This window comes from Cyanistes caeruleus, chromosome Z (genome assembly GCF_971803275.1).
Source record: "Cyanistes caeruleus chromosome Z, bCyaCae1.hap1.1, whole genome shotgun sequence".
NCBI classification, from domain to species: domain Eukaryota; kingdom Metazoa; phylum Chordata; class Aves; order Passeriformes; family Paridae; genus Cyanistes; species Cyanistes caeruleus.
In genome coordinates, this window is record NC_141732.1 from 74,180,472 (window position 1) to 74,192,517 (window position 12,046).

At 44.8% G+C, this 12,046-nt stretch overlaps 1 protein-coding gene across 1 annotated transcript in view; it reads right to left on the reverse strand.

Moving 5' to 3' along the window:
- Window positions 1–3,310: 3,310 nt before the first annotated feature.
- The window catches only part of CELF4 (CUGBP Elav-like family member 4), a 709,508-nt gene continuing 700,772 nt past the window's right edge, over window positions 3,311–12,046 (reverse strand). The window contains exon 14 of the mRNA XM_023944018.2: window positions 3,311–4,643. The gene's annotated coding sequence lies outside the window, so the exon portion shown is untranslated. The remainder of the gene's footprint in view (window positions 4,644–12,046) is intronic.

Below are 12,046 nucleotides of genomic sequence, written 5' to 3' on the forward strand. Positions count from 1 at the left end.
GTTGGGTGAAGCATCACTTGTTCATGAGGGACTTGTTGCTTAGGTTTCTGTTCCAAAAACCAGCTCCTGATAATATTTTTAACTGCTGTTTTCTGTCCCAGGTTTGGATGGGAGGAAAGGAGAAAGAGGTGAGGTTGACATAGGATGTAACACAACTCAGGTCTGGGCTTGGTCAGGCAGCCTTCATGAACTATGGGGCACAAGGAGGAAGGGGATATGTGTCACCAAGTTCTGGCTTCTGAAAGGTGGAAGAGTAAATGGAATTGTACTTCATGTGCCATTCAGCTGGCTGGTGCCCCTCTGATGTTAACTTTTAACTCATTTGAAAAAGGTTTAGGTTGAAGAGAAAGAAATCTTTAAGTTCTTAAGCTCCTGTGTGTATTGTGAGGAAAGGTGTGGAGGAAGGCTGATGTTCATGGGTGTTATCCCTTCATAGGCCCTGGTAAACACAGGGCCTGTGAAACCTCCTATAAAGCAGAGCCAAAAACACACACACACACACACACAGAAGGACTTGGCTTTGAGTCATAGGAAATCAGTTTTGGCTCTTCAGCTCACAGAAACTTTGGGTGGCTCAGCTGAAAATGAGGAGGAGGAAAAGGAATAGCAAAAAATGAAAGTGAAAAGAAACAAACACATAATAGAAAAAACTGAGGAGAATATTTGGATATCAGAATAGGTCAAGTGTTTTTTGTTGGAATGGACTGGCAGCTCTGGGCTCTTCCTGCATGTTCTCAGCTCACATCTTTTCCTGGTGAGACCAGCAATCGTTCCAGTTTTCCATGGCCCTGCATTGCAGGGGATAAGAGCCACAGAGCTGAGTAAGGCCAGCTGGATGTGTGTCTTTGAGGAAGAGGAGGAGGAGGAGGAGGAGGCAGTTAATACCCAATCTGCCTTTTTCCTGCTCCATCCTTATCTACCTAACTGTCTCTGCACTATCTTGAGAGGTCTGAGGCTCTTTATCAGATAAAGGTTTTGTCAATGTCTGGTGGAGAACTGTGTTGGACATCTTTGAGCTCCTGCATGGAGCCAGGCAGGGCTTACCTGGCTGGGAGGCAGCTGTTTTCAAACATGCTCTGCCTTTGGGCTGTCCTCTCATGGTGACTTGTGTCTGTGTGATCGTGTTATTGCTCCTTCACCCCACTACTTGTTGCACTCAGCTCTTCCCAAAACAACATCACACAGTGGCAAGTTTTGCTCCCAGTGATGTCTCTGTAAGACAAAGATTGCCTTGGTTTGGTCAGTGGTTGAAAGGCAAGTGACAGCTGACAGCCCTGACTGAAATGTATGCCCTGTAAATATTTTCTCATTGGAAAATTGACTTTTTTCATTAAATTGAATCTTCCTATAAAACAGTATCAGTTCTGTAGATTTTTTTTCTACTTTTTTTTTTTTTTTAACAAAAAGGTTTTTACCTTTTTGGTTTTCTTTCCCCTTTTGCTAATTTGTAAATGGTTTTTGTTGTTCAGTTTAGAACAGGGAAAAAGTCCTACAGAAATGTCTACCTGACAGAAGTTCTTCACTTTTTTTGTTGCTTTGGGTTGTGGAATAGTGAATAGGTCACAGCTGCTCCCAGTGTAACTCTGGCCACTCAAAGAAAAATTCACTTTCACTTAGCCAGTCATGTCCCCCAATTAAATGAATAAAGCCATTCGTTTAATAGAGCTCTGTGTGATTTTGGGGGGGGGGTTGTGCATTCAAATCCTCCTCTGGACTGCAAGACATTTGAGTTTTGCATTTCTTCTCAGTTTAAAACAGTACCCTGTAAAGGAGGTAGGCAAAGGGAAGGGTTATGGCAGAGGATAGGAGGGGAGGGGAAAAGAAGATGGGCATGTGTGGGAACTCCAGTGAGAGTTTCATGATTCCTCCAGCTTGACTTTTAAGGGATCAAGTCTTCCAATTCTTACAGGATAGTCCCTGAGGCCATGTTAAGTCACCCTTGCAATTACTGTCTTTAAACAGAAAATTTGGAGTGCTTTAAGAGCATATTCCCTCATATTAAGAGACAGCACAGATATGAAGCAGTGTGCTCCAGTGAGCTGGAGTTAACTCCCCATTTTTCCACCTCTGTGACTCTGGTACCAATCTCTGGTAATTTTGCTTTAGCAGCTCAGCTGCAGCGCGTTAACTTCTGCTCTGTGAGGTGAGAATACGGGCATCGCTGCGGACCACAGCGCTCCTGCAGCTGTGCTCAGCTGGGAGGGGCTGCAGCTCCCCCCACATGTCAGACAGAAGTGTTTCAGGCTAAGCCTTTATGATAAATTAGGGAATGTGGTCAGCCAGAAACAGCCGGAGCGCTGTTTTATTAATCTGCGGGTGGATAACAATAAAAATGATGAAAGATCTAATCAGCTACATTATTACCTGGAGGTTGGTGGGGCCAGGAGAGAAGAGGGGTGTGTGGGTGATGTTGGTGCTGGGGAGAGTTCAAAGACAGGGAGAGGCAAGAGCATTGTCTTCAAGCACTGTCAGACAGTAAAACTGAGGGGTGAAAACCTTGCTAGAGATGCCTTCAAAATTTTAGCCTTCAGCACCCCTTTCTCCTTTACCATTTTATGGCTTTTTAAATCTGGGATATTTTTTAGCAGACAAGTTGCCCATCAGGGCCTGATGCTCCCTCCCTCAGTTGCACCTTCCTCCACTTCCCTTGGACAAAGCCATGCCAGGACACCAAGACATTGCCTTCCTCTGTAGCAGAAGGTGGGGAGATGCCCCTTTTCTGGAGTGCATTCTGCTGGTGTGTCTATACATTTTTCTGCAATACTTAGGAGATCTTGGTGATAGAAATTGGAGGGGTGGGCTATTCAGGCCCCTTTGTCATTCATTATTAGCTGGAGGGGTGTTGCACACTGTGAGCAGGATGCTTATGGTGGTGGATAAAGCCTTTTGTGTATCCTCTGTGTCCCTTTTCAAATTAGGTACTTTTCTTTCTTTTGGTGTGCAGTAAGGTAAACACAATACAGGGGAGTCCTGTCTAAGTACCTGGATGTGGAAGAACTATAAGGCTCCAAGTCTCCATTAAAGCTTTGATTTGGCAGCATCACAAAGTATTGCAGTCAACACATCTGTATGCAAATGCATTATGGGCAGATAAAGAGCCTCTGTTCTCATCCCTCTGTCATATTTTGCGTATTATTTGCTTACAATTCATGTCTGTCTCATAGTCTCTGTGGTAAAAGCATATTGAGGAAAGTCATCTCCTTTCCCAGCAATTTTCTCAGCTTCTCTTGATCATTAACATGCTGGAAACCACTTGAAAGAAACACTGCAATTTTTTAAGGGATTTTATTCATTTATTCATCAAGGTTAAGGACCCTGAAAAACTGCTGTCTACATCTTTTAGCACTTACTTCTTTCAAATCTCATATACATTATAGTCCTCAATCCGGAGTTCTCTTTTGCTATGGGGTTTTCTCTGCCTGTATCTTCTGTTGCAGTCTGAATATACGATAAACCCCTTTAAAATTAGTTATACTGCTACAGTTGTCAGGAGAACTCAAGTAATCTGATGAATTTAGTAAGAATTCCAGGCTGAAACAGACACAATGAAATTCTCTCCTTCAGCCTTCTTGCCTCATTATTAAACCTTCAGTTTATAGTGTGCAGACAGTCGTGCACTATAATTGAGGTTGAATTGCCATTCTCATTATAAATCCCCTTTTCTCGCGTGCTCATAACTTCAACCAACACATGGGCTGAAACTGTGTGCTCTCACTTTCAGCCCACAGTAGAATATTTAACTCCATGATCTATGGGCTTTAGCTCTGCTGCCATGGTCTGCTGCCCCATATATTTCACCATAACAAGAGCTTCTCTTGAGGTTAAAATACAAAAGTTGAACATTAGCAGGTGTGCCTGGCTTAGGCACCAGACTTGCAACTATATTTTAAGTAGCTGGTGCCCTGGTGGGGGCAGTGGCATTTGCTAGCCAGCCATCTGAGGTGGAGGGGGGGAGGTTTAAGACCCTATCTGATAGTTTCAGTAGAAGCTGTCTCTCTGAAGCCTTGAAAAGTGGCTGTTCCTCCCCACTGCTGGACAGGAATTTAGATGTTTCCTTCATTCACTGCCTAGGACTTAGATACAGGTGAGATCCAGCAAAATTATCCCCTTGCTTCCTTCTTCTGTGAGGGTGAGGTCTGTCAGCCTGGTCTGAACTTCAGTAGGGGATCCAAAACTCTTGGCTGGATCCACTTGGACTCTGAGCAAGTCTGTCAAGCCCCCAATGCCAGCAGCAAGGAGCTCCTTTCCTCTCGGTATGCTTGTGTGTTCTGACTCCCCTCTGCTTTTCTGCCAGCGCTGGCATGTGGAGGGAAGCCCTTGGATGCAGCTTCACACACCTTGGTGTCCAGTCCTCTGAGAAAGGGTCAGCTCAGGTGGACAGTTCAATGTTGCATCTCAGTCTGCAGCCAAGAAGAGCAGAAAGGAGCAGACTTGTGGCTGCAGCACTCAAGGAGGAAGCGAAGGTTTGGGGTTTGGGCCTCGGTGCTGGTCTTCGTCACAGGTTTTGTGCATGCAATCTGATGATGCAGTCAGGTCTGATGACTAGAGCTCTGCTGACCCAAACAGTGATGATCTCAGGCCCAGATGTTGGTATTGGCAGCTAGATGGGTCCATTTCCACTATAACAATGACAGAAGTGATGCCTGCAATGAGATAAAACAGAATATCTGCAGACAGACCGTGCTGCACGTGCCTATTCCATGTCTTGTCCACTCTCCACAGGCAGAGGAAGAGTTCCCCTGCCCAGCTTCAACACAGTAACTTCTCCCAAGGTGCTTCATGGAGAAGACTCAAGAGCCGAGCTTTGCCAGGAACTCTTGCTCAGAGTTTGTGGAGAAGAGTGAAATGTGAAGGATAAAGAAACACTAGTATTTATCAAAAAACTTGAGCCAAAAGGATTTATGTCAAGAGCTGGTCAGTTAGTTGTTGTTGGTTTTGTTTTTTTTTTCTCTCATATATTTATAATGGGGGGAAGAAGGAGGAAGAAAAATTTTTGCTTGAAAAAGAATTTGTCATGTTGGGAAGTATGAGGCAGAGAAACAAAAGGACATCTTACAGCCAGGGGAACCATGGACCAAGACCAGTCCTGTCTGAAGACAGCTGGTGTAGGGGAGTGTTTTTGATGCCTGCTGTCACAGAGGCCATGGCTGTTCACTAAATCCCTCCCTCTGCCCTCGCTGCCATGGTCCAGCACCTGCTCAGGGAGTAGACAGAAGCAGTGAGGGAAGCTGCTGCCATTTATCCCCACAGTTTATTACCAGCCCTTCATTCCTGCAGCAGAGGGGGGAACCTCTGCCTGTCTCTGGAAGTCTAGCATCTCATCAATTCTCCTTGGTCTGCATTCCAGACTCCCCTCCATCCCCCCTGATGAGTGAGGGTGCTCATGACAGGGGCTGAGGATGCAGGAGCACGTGGCAGGACCTGAGGAGTCTGTGGCAGTGTTTGCAGAGCTCATCTGCCAGAGCCTGAATCCCTGTTCTCCTCCAGGCAGATGGCTCAGCTTTCTCACACCTCTCCCCCACTTTCTTTGCTCTCCAAGCACTACTTGTGGGAGTTGAAAGTGAAGTGACAGAGCCCGAGGGAAAGGGGAAAATACAGTGTGTGTCTCTGAAAATGTGAAAGGGACCCTTCTGTGTATTTTGTTCCACTCCTGATACTCATCCCTGTCCCCAGCTGAACTGCTGTGACCAACTGCACTGAGAATTTTCCTCCAAAAGTGCAGTGGAGATTAGAAAAAGGCTAAGGGGTGGGGGTGAGGAAAGCGAACTCCTATGCTGCTGGCACAGGGAATTTTCTTTGACATAAACTTTATTTTGGGTGACAAGGATAAGGAACATCTTCCTTAATGCTGTTTCCTGCATTTCAGGTCCACTCATTGGAACCTGCACTCTGGAAGGTGGTGGTGCTCCCCAGTGTGGTCTGTGCATGTTCTGTGGTGATGTCAGGCATCCTGACATTTAGCAAAACACTTTCTAGTGCTGTTTCCCTCTGTCCTAGTAGCAGGAGGGGCTGGGCAGGAGCTCTCCAGGCTGCCCTGTATCACTGGGCTTAACAGCTCCTTTCAAATCCTTCCCCTAAGAAATACTTCTGGCAATCACTGTCCATGTGTGCCTGGGCTGGACAGGGTTTTAGGAAGTAGGATGTGTGGAATAAGGTAGCTCTGAGCTTTGCTGACAGTGTTATCCCTAGGAACCATGTGAAGGTTTTCTGCAGCCACCAGAGCTGTCCTGAATTTTTAATGCATTTGGAAGTCATGCCTCAAGCTTGGTCTGTTCCAGAGACACAAACAAAGAATCACCTCCAGTGAACACCCAGCCCAGAAAATGATTAATGGGGTGTTTTGAGTAAATCCAAGTTGTCTCTGTTCAAGGAAAATTTGAAAATGTTGCTAAGAAAATTCTTCTTCTCTCCAGTTTTGACTACCTGATGAAAGCTTGCATGCAAGACAACTGAGGGCACACATTTCAAGCTGAGTGGTTGGCTGCATTTGTGTGTAACTTTGTAGATCTGTGGGTATAAGAAATAGATGAAGGTATGTGTCAACATAAAAGACAAAAATTTCTGTGGAATTCTGCTAGCCCATCTCCATCTCAGTTTTATGTTCAGCCTTCCTCTGATGAGCTAGCCAGCCTGTGTAGAACTGTGGTAGCAAACAGGAGGGCAGAATGTTGTGTATTTTGTCCGTCAGGCTCTGTCACTGAGCTGACATGAATAGTTGTCATGAATTGGTTTTGTTTTTGTTGTTATTCCTCAGCCTGATTTTAAGCTTTGTGGGCAACACCATTTTGTCTGTGTTCCAGCAGTGATGGGTTTTAGGCACACAGAGAGTGTGACAAGACAGATTATGACCATTGGAGAAGGACAAATCTTTCCTGCTGAAATATTTTTCACAGAGGCCTATCCTGACTCCTTCTCTATCCTTCAACTCTTTTGTAATCGCTAGTAAGAAAAAGCATTTAATTTTCAGCTTGCTGGACTTAAAAGACTTCATTATTGGTTGTACATGTCAAGGTCCATGTGAATTGCTGCAGTACCTGACAAGACTCAGTTTGTGTAAGCAGTTTTTCCATCCTCCCATCCTGTGCCATTGGTTCTTTTCCTTCACCAAGTGCCATTTCCCATGAAATACTGAAATATCTTGCTAGCTAGAAACTTTTTTGTCAAGCTTTGCTGCTTTTGATTGAACAGTTTTCTCCATTAAATGTTTATATGTTTTCAATATTTTGGCCCCATCTGGGCTGAAAAATGTAGTTTTTTCAGGCTGGATTTTTTTTCTCCCCCCCCTCTCTGTGGTCTGCTGTTGAGATGTGTGGGAGACTTGGCTCCTTCCATCTTTCCTGGCAAAGTTCAAGTAGGTCAAATGCTACCATTGCTGTTCTAACTTTATCTTTACTCCTTCAAATCCCCACCAGCCTCCTGGACTTGACTTTACAAGTCCTTTCATGTCACTTCAGATTGTAGTAGGAGGAAGTGAAAATTACGGGCCACAGGCAGGGTTCCAAAAAGTGCTCTCTCTCTCTCAGAAAGGGGCTGGCATCTTTCCATGGGCCTTCATTGTATTTTATAGCCATACTACAGTATTTAACAGCATAATTTAGTAAGTGTCGGTAGTCCGTCGTGGAGTGTGGAGAAACTGTCTTATTCAACCCCTGGCGACGTGCACCGATTCAAATAATGCACCGTGAGGTAAAGTTAATGTTTTCTGGAAATGGAATTGGAGTCAGAAATGCCCTTTTTGGCCATCAGCATAAATACTGTTGTCATCCTGATCAGCAAGCAGAATTCAAAACCTTTTGCCCTTAAAATGTGACTTTCTCTCATGTTTTAATTAATCCCCCACCAACATATGAAATAATTAAAGAAAATCAAAGTCCTTGCCATGGATTAAAAGTGTATCCTAAAAGTATCTGAAGACCTACTGCAGTACAAAATCTTACTGAAACTGTTTCTCACCCTTTTGACTATGGTGTCTCTTCCTTCCTTGTGTGCTTTTAATGCTTGGGGGAAGATAGGTCTGGCTGGGATCCTAGATTGCCATCTGATTTAGGGATGGGAAAACAATGACTCTTCTGGGTTGTCACAGAGACCATTTCATGTTTACCTCAGCTGTGCAGCTGCCATCTGTGTCTTACTTTGATTACCAGGGAGGTCAGCTGTCAATGGAGTAGGAGGAGGCAACAGTTGCATAAGAACTGGTCAGATATCACCTCCTGAAGAGATTTTAATATGGTCTTCAGACCAGAAAGCTGCAATAGTGCATCACAGTTTGCATTCTGGTAATTTGCCTTACCAGGATATCTACTTGGATTAAAAACCCCAACAACCCAAACATCAAATGGATGCAAAAATCATTCATCACACTTTCAGTCACAGTGTCAGGCCTTTCCTGCAGAACTGGTGCAGCTTGGTTTATGCTGTATTGATCTCTGACTTGTAGGCAGGTTCAAGTTGAAGTTTCCTCTGCCTGTCAGCTAGGGAGCAGTGGGAGTTCCCTGAGCTTAGAGCTGAGGGTTGTGCCTGGAACGTGTGAGTAGCTCACAGATGGCACAGGTGGACCCAGCCTGGTGAGGACAACCCTTCAACATCTGTGGAAGTTTCTGTTTTTCCATTTCCCACAGTGGATTATCCAGGGTACATCTGGGAAACCTGTTCTCCACTGGGTGGAACTGGAGCTGCTGTGTGGGGCAGAATAGCTCCCTATAATGTGCCCTGAGGTCCTGGTCCCTCTGCATACCCCAGTATTTCTCTGGGTGACTGCTTTTGTGCTCACCACTCACTCTACCCACACTGCTTTCCCTTGAAGAGAAACCAGGTCCCAAAAGGAGGTGCAGCAAACTCTGGTCCATCTACCAGGCTGGACAGTGGTGAGGAGAGGGGCTGCTTTGGGTGCCAGTCCCACAGCCTAGGAATGATACAAATTTATCTGTGTAGCCTTTAAAAACTTTATTTTGTGAGAAAAACAAGGGACATACCCAGCAGGCCCAACCTGATTTCAGGAGGAAGCTGGATGAGAAAACCACAGAGGTCCTTCCTTCCCATCAGCACTGCCATGATTTGGGGGCTACAGCTGCTCTCCTGGGGAGGTTCAGAGGCCTGGTGTCTATCGTGGTAACATACACATCTGTGCACACCTACAACAACCACAGGACCACAGAATCATGAAACATCCCGTGTTGGAAGAGACCTAGAAAGTTCATGTGGTCCAAATTTTCATGGGAAAGGGAGCCTAGATGAGATGATCTTGCACCCAGTGCAATACAATGGCAGGTTGAAAACCGCCAGTGGTGGAGACTCTACCTCATCCCTGTGGAGATTGTTCCAGTGATTGAAAGTTTTCACTGTAAAAGATGTCTTGCCTAGGTTGAGAACAAACTTCCCCTGGTACAACCTGTACTGGTTCTCCTTTGTTTTCTCCTGAGGCTCCTTGTGAAGAGTGTCTGTCCTCTTTGTAGCCACTTTAAATTTATTCCTCTCTGGCTTTCACCTGAAATTGTCAAAGCAGGCAGGGTTGCATTGTAACAAGAATGAGCTTGCTGGGCACTGGACTCTCTATTTTTAAAAGTGTCCTTTGTAATTCTCAAAATCAGTGTGAGGCAAAGGCATATGCCATTTCACAAATGGGTAAAGTGAAGTGATGCAACCCAGAAATGGTGCTGAGCAGCACTGCCACAGGCTAAGCACTGGTCCATAACCTCCTCTCAAGATGGCATGTGGCTTGGTAACTGTCCAGCTTCACCATCTGCAGAGACTGAAACTCAATTGCTGTTAACGAGAATGAAATTATGGCGATATTAGCATAATTAAAATGAGAAGAATCCTAGTTCGGGGATGATTGATACCCCTGGAAAGCTTTGGATGGAGGCAGAAAAGGCAGGTCCAAGACTGCTGGCTCAGATGTTATTTACCTGCATGATTTCTCCAGGTATGGGGGGGAATGTCCTCAACAAAAAAGGAAAAAAAAAAAAAAAAAAAAAAAAAGGCAGCTTAATGTGTCTAGTGACTGGTATTAAATAAATGATGCATGTTGGCAGAGCGATAGATGAGAATAGCGGAAAACACATTGTGAAAGGAACCAGAAGAATTGCTGTCATAAATCTCCCCAAACTATTCCAGTCTGAGAGAGGCATGAAACTAAGCAGGTTACTAGGAGCATAAGGAAGGGGCCTTTAGAAGAAAACCATGGCCCTGTAGGTTCATTGACACAAGTTTTGCCCATGTGTCCACCCTCTTAGATGAGGAGAAATGCACGGCCAGGGAAAGGAAAGGGTTGTGGAAGTGTGACATTGCCACTTGGGTTGTTTGTCTCTTGGGTTTTATTTTTTATTTGAGGCAGGTTAAAAGAGCTCCAGGTGTTCTCTCTAGAAAGAAAGAGATTAGAAGGCAACATTAATCAAGTTTACAACATATTCAAACAAGTAGATAAAGAGGAAAGAAAAAAATACCCTGAAATGCTTTTGTAATGAATGCATATTTTAGCTGAAGAATTCACAGGGGTCGACATGTATATATGCAAAACTAGGGTTAGAAGACAAAGTGGGATTATTTTCAAAGCTCATAAATAATTTAACTGTTGGAAGAAAAATGCAGAGGTTTCTGTTGATCTTATTGCCAAAGAAATGACTTTAGGCCTGATAAAGTAAAGGGCTAAAGGTGTTTTCACACAGAAGAATGACAGAGCACAGCTGTTTGTCTATTACAGCTTGTCACACCAATTGTGGATTTTATTGGGTAAAAGATGGGCATGTTGGGACAGGATATTCTGGCTCCTTTGACACACTAAAATTGCAGTTTCTTGTTGACTTTTGTAAGGTGTTCACTGAAAACAGTTGTAAATGTTCCTATTAACTTATTTTGCTGCAGAAAGAGGCCATTGTTGAATGCTTTTCACAACCCCAGTTGGAAAGACATAGGAGGAGCTTTATAAAAGACCAGCCACTGGAAAAATTTATGGAGCAATGTGCCTTCTTCACTGGTGTTTCCAGTCACCATGAAAATGGTGCCACTTCACAGCGACCAGGGCAGGTCATGCAAGACCCCTGTGATCTGTTTAGCACATGTAGTGCTGAACCTGCCACCCTCAGATCCACTCAGTCTCCATGCCAGTCACATTGTGCAGTTTAGTCATGCAGTGAAAGGGCTGAAGACCTCAAAGTCTCTGTTCCATACCATTTCTGTTCTTGCCATGTGATGCTGACCAATAACTTTCCCCGTGGCTCAAATTCCAGTTTTGTCCCTCTTCTGTATTTGTCTTTGAATTTATGTTTCCATAGAGTGGGAGAAGCTGGAGTGACACCCCTTGAATCCTGCTTTCCTATGAACCTGTGGCCTCTTGGCCTTAACACACCTCAAGCCTGTTGGCTGCTGCTCAGCTCAGGATGGAGGTGCTCAGAAACACCAGTGCTTCTCTCCTGCATGCAGTACCCAAACACGTGTACCCTCTCTGAGGCTTTCAAATAGTGAGTACAAACCATGGCTAGTCTGTTTCACTTCCCACTTCACCTGGCTTCTCTCAGTCACTACCTCCCCAGTGAGATTTGCTGGTTTCCATCTGCATGGAAGCTGTTTCCTGATTTAGCCAGGTGGAATGCTTGGCCATGACCAAGTCACCTGTGAGACAGGCAAGGTGGCTCTGCATGCCCAGGCCCTGGAGGACCAACCACTGAAAAGTCAAATCTCATGTTTTTCCTGGGTCCCCAGCTGAAAGTGCAACAAAAAATCAGCAGCTGGGCTGATGAGCAGTGACAGGGTCCCCTCTGATCCATGACCACCAAAGATTTCACATGATCTGGGTGAAGGCAAGGCATTGTCCAGTCAGGCCAAGTTTGTTCTCTCACTCCAGCTGCAGACCTTTGCCTGCTGTTCTTGACTGTTCGTGGTTTGTGGGGAGGAAATGCTCCTTTAAATCTGAAAACCTGTCCTAAAATTTGACATTTGGTTGTTTTCATCCCTCCATGAAGGAGAATTTCCCCAGTCTCTGGTTAAACTGGGTTTGAGCTGTATTTCTTTCAGGCAAATGTGTTGCTTTATGTGGATTCCTTACTTCTAG